This window comes from Anarhichas minor, unplaced genomic scaffold (genome assembly GCF_050575085.1).
Source record: "Anarhichas minor isolate MPS153535 unplaced genomic scaffold, ASM5057508v1 ptg000136l, whole genome shotgun sequence".
Taxonomy (NCBI): domain Eukaryota; kingdom Metazoa; phylum Chordata; class Actinopteri; order Perciformes; family Anarhichadidae; genus Anarhichas; species Anarhichas minor.
The window spans coordinates 1,725,514-1,737,500 of record NW_027466582.1 but is presented as its reverse complement, the minus strand read 5'-3'; the positions used below and the strand labels follow the sequence as shown (position 1 = coordinate 1,737,500).

General features: G+C 42.9%; 1 long non-coding RNA gene across 1 annotated transcript; it reads right to left on the bottom strand.

The window, feature by feature from the left end:
• Positions 1 to 5,236: 5,236 nt before the first annotated feature.
• On the bottom strand, positions 5,237 to 5,956 carry LOC142941636 (uncharacterized). The gene is made up of 2 exons (XR_012951502.1): positions 5,711 to 5,956; positions 5,237 to 5,387 (listed from the first exon to the last, which is right to left on the bottom strand). It is a non-coding gene; the product is annotated as an uncharacterized LOC142941636 (long non-coding RNA).
• Positions 5,957 to 11,987: the final 6,031 nt, after the last annotated feature.

Sequence of the window (11,987 nt, the reverse complement as noted above, 5' to 3'; positions counted from 1 at the left end):
AGTGAGTTTGGCAAACAGTTATTATACAAACAGTGGTTCCAGTGGTTCTTACCCCTGGCGCCAGGGTAAGAACCACTGGAACCACTGTTTGTATAATAACTGTTTGCCAAACCCCCGCCAGTGAGTTTGGCAAACAGTTAATAGGAGTTTGACTCCTGATCAAACTAAAGCCAGTGGTTCTTACCCCCGAGCCAGTGGTTCTTACCAGATCATTGAGGATCTGGAGCCAGTGGTTCTTACCACCTGGCTCCAGATAAGAAGCCAGTGGTTCTTACCCCCTGGCTCCAGATCCTTGAGGATCCTTGAGGATCTGGAGCCAGTGGTTCTTACCCCCTGTGGTTCTTACCACCTGGCTCCAGATAAGAAGCCAGTGGTTCTTACCCCCTGGCTCCAGATCCTTGTGGATCTGGAGCCAGTGGTTCTTACCCCCTGGCTCCAGATCCTTGAGGCTCCAGATCCTTGAGGACCTGGAGCCAGTGGTTCTTACCACCTGGCTCCAGATAAGAAGCCAGTGGTTCTTACCCCCTGGCTCCAGATCCTTGAGGATCCAGTGGTTCCAGTGGTATCGCTCCCATAATTTCTGTATTTAAGATATAAACCTTTGGTTGAGAAGCCTCTGCCTGTCTCACTCTCCCACTCACTCAGTCCATCTAACTGTCTGTCTGCCTGTCTCTCTCTCCCACTCACTCAGTCCATCTGTCTGTCTGCCTGTCTCACTCACTCACTCTGTCTATCTTTCTGTCTCTCTCTCCCTCTCTGTGTCTCTCTCTATCATACAGTCAGTCAGGTCTTAGATATTTTTAGAGGACTTTTCCCCTCTCACCTCCCCCATTTCAAATTAAAAGCCCCACAGAATGAATTCTAACTGGAATGCTTGTGATGAAGCCTCTCATTTTAGTGTCAAACATTATGATTCTGTCTCCTCTCACCCACCCAGTCCCACCTTTTCAAAATAAAAGCCCCACAAATACAAGATTCAATCCAAGAGTATTAATCTAAAATGCAGAAAAAAGAGTAGCACTATCTCAATTGAACCTGAATGACACTACCGGTAACATTGCGATTTCTTCGGGCAGTAGAAGCCACACTGTCAAAATTTCTTTAGGAATTTTCTATTTATTACATTTATCACTCGTCTTGTCTCCCTCATGTTACGACTTTTTGAGCCGGGTCGTGACAGAAGTTAAAATAGAAAATAGGAAAAAAAGAAAGAAAATATATCCACAGATACATACATAAAGTACAAGTGTGTTTACAGGGGTGTTAGGTGTGAGAACAATGTTGTTTCTCTTTTAGCCATGATTTAATACCTCTATTAAAAACATTACAATTTTGTTGCATTTTCAACTCAGTTGGTAGACAGTTCCATAGTTTTGCTCCTTTAACAGAGAAGACTGATTGTCCAAATGAGGTTTTGTGTAATGCAATGCGACAGTTCCCGTTTACTGAGGCCCGTGTGTTCACTCTGCTGGTGTCTTGTAACAAATTCATTAAGCAGGGAAGGAGCATGACCATGTAGGCATTTAAAAATAAGCTTTAGGTTGGAATAACTTATGAAGCTTTCAAAGCTGAACATATTGTGTTTTTCTAAGATCAGACAATGATGCCACCTCATTGGTTTTTTGTCCATAATTTTGAATGTCTCGTTATACAGTGATATGATGGGTTGTATAGTTGATTGTGAGGCTTGTGACCAGGTAGTGATGCAGTATGATAGGTGTGAGAATATCATGGCGTGCATGTAGAGCTGGGTTGTACTGAATGGCAGATATTTTCTGATGAATCTGAAGCAGTTGAGATTTGATTTAACTTTTTTGCTGATATTACGCACTTGTTTATCAAATCTTAGATGAGAGTCTAAGATGATTCCTAAGTACTTCACATTGTCAACCTCACTGATGACCTCATTCTTTATTTCTACCATAAATCTTGCATTTTCGTGTCGTTTACATATTGAAAAACAAATTGAAACTGTTTTTTTTACATTCAGTGTTAAGTGAGAGGACTCAAGCCATTGCGATACAGCATGTAAGGATTCAGTAAGCTGGTCAGCGGCCTTGCTAGATGTTCTGGCAGATGTATAAATAACTGTATCATCGGTATACATCTGGCAGCCAACCCCAGGACAGCTCTCAGGTAGGTCATTGATATACATGCTAAATAGCACAGGACCTAGAACTGACCCCTGGGGTATCTCCATGCTATTGGCACGGATGGTGGACTTTTCCCCATTGACTGTCACACATTGTACTCTTCCCCTGAGGTACGAGTCAAACCATTGTGAGGCATGATCAGAAAATTGAAATTTGTGAAGTTTGGATATCAACACACTGTGGTTAACAGTATCAAAATCCTTTTTTAAGTCTAAGAAAACTGCTACCACAGCATGACCTTTGTCCAAAAGTCCTTTTATTTTTTCAATTAGATGGCAGTTTGCAGTCTCAGTGGAATGTTTGGGTCTGAATCCAAATTGTTGTTGATACAGTAACTGATTTGTCTCTAGATGTATTATGAGCCAACCCGAGGTTGGAGGTGTTTGAGAACTCCGGGGTTGCGTTTGCGTGTGGACGGTCGGATACGGATGTGCTTAGAAATAATTATGCCCACACCCGTGTTCGCTACTGGATTGGTTCTTGGCAACCATGACGTCTCCGTCCCTGATTCGTCACACTCACTATCACGTGACCCGTACCCGGAAGAAAACAAACTGGGCTACCAGCGATTCATTTCAACATGGATAACTAATTGCAAGCGTTGCTGCTAGCACAACAGCTAGCAGCAGCTAGCAGCTGTTGTGCAGTAAAAGTCTGCATTTCTGTGGAGGAAGCAGCTGTTATTGGAGTGATTAGCGAGCGGCGTGACCAGCATCAGCCCTATGGAGCAGCTCGTTGTTTTTAGATTCTAATGAGAAGACACGCTGCACTAAAGTTTTACTTCTTCCGTTTGGTAGCCTTGAGAGACCTTAGTCTGTCAGTATGTCTTTATGAAGCATGAAAAGACGTACGTAGATATATTCTATTCGCGTGTTTAGTATAACATTTGTGTTGTATTAAATACTAATCGCGGTTAGCATTTCTCCATTGGCGGTAATGTTAAAATTAGCTTAGAAGCTAGCTAGGCGGACATGATGTTCAGAGCTACTAGTGAGAACAGACAACAACACGGAGGAAACGAGTGAGAGACGTGTGTTGACCACATTGATGGACCCATAATCTAGTAAACGTTTACGTGTAAGCGTTGATGTTAAAGTAAATTTGATGTGAGCGAGAGAGAGAGCGAGAAACCCGCAGCGCTGTAACTACGTCTGAAAAATAAAACTTCTAAAACTTTCCACGAACTGTGTCTGAGTTTATAGAGGGATATTTTAGAGGAAGATCTTAAGTATCAAATACAACCTGTCATTGTTAAAGACTACTTTATTACTCTGTCGTATTTTGTTTTTAACTAAGCAAGCAATCCACTTCCTGTTTACACCGTCACGCGCATGCCCAGTGTACGTTAATGGTCGTACGTGCTGTCCGCCTTCGAAGGCTGCCGTGTGGATGCAGATCAACTCGAGAATGATGCTGAAACTCCCGTGTGGACGGAGATCGGTTCTATTTCAAGTAAAAACGGAGTAATGTGGACAGGGCCTTAGGCCTGTATAAATGAGATGATCAGTATCAGTCTTTGTGACTAGCGACCTTTTGAGGGCGAAGTCACGTTTTTTCATTAATTGCCAGTTATCTGGCCAGTTATTGCCAGTTATCTTGACCAAGCCATGGAAGTGAGCTCCTTTTAGGGCTGCTCTTCCATGTTTTAGTGTATCTGTCAATTAAACCATTAATAGCTGTCATGAAATGATCACAGCAAGTGTTCAAATCATGTGTTTCTGTTACTGTATCCCAGTTCATTTGCATCAGTTCTCTTTCAAAGTCTGCCAATTTACATTTTGGAATCCCTGATTTGTTCTAGTATATGTAACAAGTGAGTTTGTAGTGGGTAAAGTATCCCCTATCCGTCCATCGCAGTGCGTGTAGGTCTGGACTCACGTTGATATTGTAACCGTCATTTAGCCGGTTCAAAAGACGGCTAAAATACGTCTAAGACGTTCAGACCCCAAATCAACGCTTTTTCAACCAGAAATCAACGTTGAAATCCGGGTTAGTTCTCACTGGGCATGGTGAGCATAACATGATATTAGTGGTATGGTAATGATATTTCGGTTTGCAATATTGAAATAAAGTAGTTTAAGTACTTACAGAGTATGTCGTTAGCGTGAAGCCTCGTTTATTCCGTCAGCTCGTTCACTTCGCTCATCAACTCAGTAAGCGCTAGCTAGCTAGCTCAAATCGTTTAGACAGCACGGCTGGAGAGACACTCCAGCCTTCTCTAACTTAGAAAAATGCACCGAGTCCGTGCGCATGCGTGTTCCAGCAGTAAACACAGAGTTGTATTTTACGTGAACATACAGACATAATATGATCTGCTCTCATTACGATGTCCTGGGAGCTTCTTGTTGACAGCACACAGTCTATAGTTCCATATTTACGAAGTTTTGTATGAAACATTAAATGCGTTGAAATAACGTCTTCGTGTAGACCACATATCACCGGCCAGCGTAATATGATTTTGGAGAAATACGTTTAAAATAACCAAAATCTCGTCTCTTTCAACCTACAACTTAACAAACCATCAATATTTTAAAACAAATTGGTGTTTTGTGAGACGTTGATATTGTAACCATAATTTAGACGGTTCAAAAGACGGTTAAAATACGTCTAAGATGTTCAGACCCCATATCAACGCTTTTTCAACCAGAAATCAACGTTGAAATCCGGGTTAGTGCTCACTGGGGACTTTTAAAAGACGTCTACGCCCAACGTTGAAAAGACGTTCAGAATTGGTTCAAAAGTGAAATTTGTTTTGCCGACTATTTGTCGACGTTGATTAAACGTTCACGCTTAGACCAGATTTAAACGTGATTTGCAATACTATAATTTTTCGTCCTCTACATTGTGCTAATAATAATATATCATGATTTAGAGGCTTACTAAGAAACCACATCCACATTTATCAGTTGAAAGCCAGTATTGGACATCACGTTGATATCTGGTCTAAACGTGAACGTTGAATCAACGTCTTCAAATAGTCGGCTAAAAAATGCTGTCAGATCAATATGTAGCAACTAAATACTTAATGTTAGTAACACATCAACAGTTTCCACTTACAGGACAAAAGACCAAGTGACACAGGCAGCAGTTCATTTGTATTTATTAAAGCACAATATCAATATAAACAATGTTCATTATATAAAACCATAATCTCCTTCTCCTTCTTTAAATGTCGTTTTCAAAGTCACACAGGAGCCGGTTTCAGGAGATCTGCCATATTTTCAAGCTGGACATCTGTAAATAAAACAAGTATTTCAAATGTGTACAGCCCCACTCGCTGTCCGTAGTACTACGGACAGTAAGAAAAATACGGAAAATACACGTGTAGTTTACATGTGAAATGTCCTCTATTTTATAACGTTGGGCTACAGGGACAGTCCACAAAGAAAGTGTCTCCAATATTAACTAACACACGTCTATGTTTACCTTCGTAACATGCTAACACTACAAGCTAACATGCTAACGCTACAATTGCTAGCAGCCATGGTGAGCATAACATGATATTAATGGTTTGGTAATGATATTTCGGTTCACAATAAAGTAGTTCAAGTACTTACAGAGTATGTCGTTAGCGTGAAGCCTCGTTTATTCCGTCAGCTCGTTCATTTCGCTCATCAACTCAGTAAGCTAGCTAGCATCGTGCAGACAGCACGCCAGTGTCTCTAACTTAGAAAAATGCACTGAGTCCGTGCGCATGCGTGTTACAGCAGTAAACACAGAGTTGTATTTTACGTGAACTTACGTGATTATACAGACATAATGTGCTCTGCTCTCATTACGATGTCCTGGGAGCTTCTTGTTGACAGCACAGTCTGTAGTTCCATATTTACGAAGTTTTGTATGAAACATTAAATGCGTTGAAATAACGTCTTCGTGTAGACCACATATCACCGGCCAGCGTAATATGATTTTGGAGAAATACGTTTAAAGTAACCAAAATCTCGTCTCTTTCAACCTACAACTTAACAAACCATCAATATTTTAAAACAAATTGGTGTTTTGTGAGACGTTGATATTGTAACCGTAATTTAGACGGTTCAAAAGACGGTTAAAATACGTCTAAGACGTTCAGACCCCAAATCAACGCTTTTTCAACCAGAAATCAACGTTGAAATCCGGGTTAGTGCTCACTGGGGAGTATGTCGTTAGCGTGAAGCCTTGTTTATTCCGTCAGCTCGTTCACTTCGCTCATCAACTCAGTAAGCGCTAGCTAGCTAGCTCAAATCGTTTAGACAGCACGGCTGGAGAGACACTCCAGCCTTCTCTAACTTGGAAAAATGCACCGAGTCCGTGCGCATGCGTGTTCCAGCAGTAAACACAGAGTTGTATTTTACGTGAACATACAGACATAATATGCTCTGCTCTCATTACGATGTCCTGGGAGCTTCTTGTTGACAGCACACATAAATCCGGGTTAGTGCTCACTGGGGACAGTCATTACCGGAGAAACATCTTCAGCCACAGTACAGAGGATTTCCTCGCTGAGCTTTGGCAACTTGTTGCTTTGAAGCTGTGGTCTGCTCCTCAGCAGGGTTTTGTTGGTGGACAGGACAGGCCGAGAGAATCTGACCCTCGACCTCAACCGGCCCTCTTTCGGTGCACGACGTTGCCTAACAGTGAGACGAAAAACGCTGAACAGAAGTGAACCAATAATCATGAGGCAGTACTAATGCTCAATAATGTACATTTGACTTGATATACAGTTGTGTGAAAAAGTGTTTGCCCCCTTCCTGATTTCTTATCTGTTCTTGTCTGTTTGTAAGGATCCAAAAGTAGAGCCCCCTTGTGGTGCGGTGATCGCCAAACTCCCAAATACCGACCGCACGTTCAAGTGTTTTGGAAAGAAAGGGTAGAAGAGACACCGGTCTGAAGTTCTTGACATCAGAGGGGTCAAGTGATGGTTTCTTCAGAAGGGGGGTGACTCTAGCAGTCTTGAAAGCCGTGGGAAAGTATCCTGAAACAAGAGATGTGTTCATGAGGTGGGTGAGAAAAGGAAGGAGTTCAGTCGCAATAGACTGAAGAAGAGGGGAGGGGATCGGGTCAAGGGAGCACGTGGTGGGGCGGTTGGATGTAACAAGGTTGAGGACCTCGTTAGGGGAGAGGGGAGCAAGATAGGGTAAGATGGGGCATGGAGAGGGGAGGGAGAGCTGTGGGGGAAGAGCTGGAGATGGTAGAGAGGGAGAGGGTGGACAGGGAGAGAGTGGACAGGGGGGCTGAGAGAAGGAGGATCTGATATCGTTTACCTTCTTGTCAAAGAAGTTGGTGAAATCGTCAGGGAGAAGGGAGGAAGTAGGAGGAGGGGGTGGGGGTTGGAGGAGTGAAGAGAAAGTTTCGAAGAGTTTTTTAGGATTGGAAGCAGAGGTTAGGATTTTGGAGCGAAAGAAAGCAGCTTTAGCAGTAGATAGAGTGATGGAAAAAGTGGAAAGAAGAGCTTGGAAGTTAAGAAGGTCCCCCGGGAGTTTGCCTTTTCTCCATTTACGCTCAGCCTCTCTTAGGCTCCGTCTGTCATTACGCACCGAGTCCAACAGCCACGGGGCAGGTGGGGTTGGCCGACCCAGTGGTGGTGGTGGTTGTGGATGTGGCGTCATTTGATGATGCAGCACCCTCACTTTTCTCCTGAGAGGAGGCCGGAGGAGTGAAACTACGAGAGGAGGTGGAGGTTGTTCTGTTGGAGCACTGGGCTTGCTGAAGGAAAAGCCTCCGGAGGTGGCTGCTGCTGCTGCTGGTGCAACGTCTGCATCTTTACCAGCGGCACCGAAGAGGAAGGAAGACGGAGCCGAGGAGGCGGCGGCTTCATTCTTTTCCTCTGGCTTCCCGAAGGTAAACGTGGGAGCAGCTGGTTCTTTGTCTGTTTGTAAGGATCCAAAAGTAGAGCCCCCTTGTGGTGCGGTGATCGCCAAACTCCCAAATACCGACCCAGTGGTGGTGGTGGTGGTTGTGGATGTGGCGTCATTTGATGATGCAGCACCCTCACTTTTCTCCTGAGAGGAGGCCGGAGGAGTGAAACTACAAGAGGAGGTGGAGGTTGTTCTGTTGGAGCACCGGGCTTGCTGAAGGAAAAGCCTCCGGAGGTGGCTGCTGCTGCTGCTGGTGCTGCTGGTGCAACGTCTGCATCTTTACCAGCGGCACCGAAGAGGAAGGAAGACGGAGCCGAGGAAGCGGCGGCTTCATTCTTTTCCTCTGGCTTCCCGAAGGTAAACGTGGGAGCAGCTGGTTCTTTGTAGTGATGGGAATTCCGGCTCTTTTTAGAGAACCAAATGGCTCTTCAGATTATTTGGTGCTTAAATTAATTTATTACCAACAATAATGTAAAATGATGCGCAATATGAATTACTAATGTAACAAAAACATGCACTATATCAAATGTTTATTTTATAAATACACTTTTATTTATACACTCTACAGAGTGATAAAAAAAATAAATTAGAAAGTGCAAAAACAAACGTTTAACTATTTACAAATGAACTTAACTAACTTTTAACTATTTTAAACTTTTAGCTTTTTAATACTTAACAAATTTAAAGTGAAACAACATACAGAAGCTTACAGAATCACACAACAAAATATAAATTAAAATGTGTAAAACAAAAAGAAAAAAATCAGCATCCAGAGTTTTGTCCTTCAGTGAAGATTTACATTGAGAAAGACCAAGTGCCTCAGCTTTGAGGGGCTGATCCTGTTTCTTCTCTCCGTAATTATCTGCCCTGTTTTGGAGAAGATTCTCTCTGAGGGGACTGAAGTCACTTGCTTGTCTTTTTTCTTCCAATTGCACTGATGGACGAACAGTTCTCATGTGCCTGTGCAGGTTGTTTGTGGAGCCAGCTCGATATGAGATTTTAGTCTTGCAGACTCTACATTCTGCCTTAGTTTGGTCAATGTAATTGAAATGTGTCCAGATTTTGCTGCGTTTCCTGTTGACACTCATTTTCTCAACTTTTTTTTTTTACCTTTCCAGTCCGTTGCGCTCTTTCTCGTGACTCTTCTCCCTCCCTCCTGTTCGTGTGCTTGCTGTGTGCTGTGCTGTGTGTGTAACTCCCGCCCCTCCCCCCTCTGCTCAGCGCAGGCACAGAGACGACACCACACATATTGACCAATCAAATGCGGCTTGAGAGAGAGAGAGAGAGAGAGAGAGAGAGAAACAAAAAAACAAAAACAAAGCGGCTCCCAATCAGGAGCCGGCTCCCGTCGTTCACGTCAAAGAGCCGGCTCTCAGAGCCGTTTCGTTCGCGACCGACACATCACTAGTTCTTTGTCTGTTTGTAAGGATCCAAAAGTAGAGCCCCCTTGTGGTGCGGTGATCGCCAAACTCCCAAATACCGACCCAGTGGTGGTGGTGGTGAACACAAGAGCTACAACTAATACAACCATAAATACCTAACCCTAACCCCACTACCATCATTCTCCCAGGGAATAAGCCTCGTTGCAGTGGGTGAACTGTATACCACCTGGACACTTCTATTAGTTTTAGCTGAAAGAGCCAAGATGGGTGTGCCAGTGTACATTAGCTTTAGTGTGTTAGTGCATTTAATTAAGAACTTGATTTTCCTGAAATAGAGTAAAAATTATTTTTAAAATGTACACATCAAAGATCACAAGTTGGAGTTTTTTGTAAATGCAGATTACATAACTATAATGTATGAAATAGGGGTATAGCCACAAAACCATCCCTATGAGGCAAAACTGCACATTTTTGAAAAAGCTCTGAAATTTTAACACACTTAAGTGGATCTGATGTTTGTGAAATTTTATGAATATTCAAATAGTCAGAGTTGAATGGGTAAGTGAAGAACAAAGACTTCTCTGAACACTCTTTGTATACCACATACACTCAATCACGACATTCTACAATGTTATGTATGTAACAAATGTCGTTTCCAATGACAAAAACATTATCCCCGGTTGAAACTTTAACAGTCCACTTGTCACAGGCCATCTCACCATACTGTGATTTCACTGACAGTCCACCTACAATTGGTCCAACAAAGTGTTACTTTTTAAAACGGGTACCATTTAAAGGAGCGTCAGTAATTCTCTTCTCTGACAATCGACGGATAATTTGTGCAAGGGGAAATTCTGGTTTTCTGACAAGCTTTTTCAGCTTGTGCAGGTAACTTTCATATGGAAATGCAGAAAATGAGTCAAGGCAACCATGTCGTTGTACTTCATCTGCCAGATGGACCAAACCGTGGATATTATAAACAATTAGATCTTTGCCATATAGCTCACCAAAGTGACTGACAAAAGATCTAAGTAAGGTGTGAGCATACTGTGCGTTACTAGATAGTAGAGACAGTAGAGAAGCTTCGCATGTACTGCTTCCCTTTCCCGCTAGTCTGCTGTCTGATTGTGGGGTCAGGCTGATCTGATATCAGCTCTTTGGCCTGCAGGATCTCCGCCAAAGTTCTCCTCTCAAACGAGACTTGGGCCAAATCCCAATGTCCCCCCTAAACCCTCAAACCCTGAACCCTCAAGGACTTACTGACGTCACCTGGTAAGTGGTTGAGTGTGAGAGACTGTGAGGGCTTGAGATGGTGTAAATAGGAATTGGACAGCACTTTGCTGCAACATATCACGTTACCATGAAAATGACAATAAATATGATGTATGATTGTGTGTATTTATTTTATACTTTGTACTCCCTGAGTTGAACGTCTTCAGGCTCTTTCCTCACAAGATGAGGTAACTTCATATAATATATTTACTCGTTTTTGTCAAAACAGCTTCAATGACAAAATCAAATATTTGATGACTAAATAAATAAATATCTTCTGATTTCATGTTTATTTTTTGTTCCATCTTTAACCCTTAATATTTCTGAGTAAATGTAATACTCCAGGCTGAACACATGTGAGCTGTCCTCTTTGTTTACCTTTTTTTTTACGTCTCCATGCGCCCACTGGTTACTCCGTGTTTGACGTCACATTGCAATGATTTGTGGGTAATTCCCTTAGGCTAAGTCAGCATACCATGCTGACTTACGGAAAGGGTTCATAAAGGGCTCAAAATGTCTGCCTGAGAGCCCTCAAACACTTGACGATTTGACAGTGGGACATCCCTAAACCCTCACGGACTTCGCGGGAGCGCGCCTCAAAGTCCGTGAGTCCGTAAGGGGGGACATTGGGATTGGGCCTTGGAGGAGTAGTGCTCGCGCTCGCCTGTAGAGACTTCTCCTGACGAGAACGCGCAGCGAGGGGGGCAAAATCTTTTTGGCCCCACACTGAATCTATTTGAGGATGCTGATTGGCTAAATTGTATGTCACTCATTTATATCTTTAATCAGCAATTGGCTAAACTGCTTCATAGACCCGCCTCTTTTGGGCCAAAACGATTTGGCCCCCCCAGCTGCGCGTTCTGAGACGTGTCGTGCACACAGCGCGGAGAGGACGAGCAGGAAAAGCATATATTTTGCGCGGATATATTTTACACATATGACTGGGTACATTCCATAGTTCAAAAACACAAATATTGACAATTTGTATAATTTATGATTATTATAATATATATATATATTTTTTTTTTCTTTGTGTGGCTCAAGGTGGGGCCAGGCCCCATGGCCCTCTATTGGCCAGCCGCCACTGCATCTTGATCAACTTGACTCAAACCTTTTCTTTGTAGCATGTTTCCTACATGTGGAAGATTAGCTAAAGGCAGAATGTCTTCTGTGTTATATCTCGCGTATCTATCTCTCACACGGTTTGTTAGTCAGGCCCGAAAACATTCAATCCTATATTTCAACGTCTTTAAAGAGAAGGGAATTTGTTCTCGCTGCGGAGACTTGTCAGTCGTTGAGTACTCAGCATTCATCCGGCTGGGCAGAGTCGTTTATACAACATG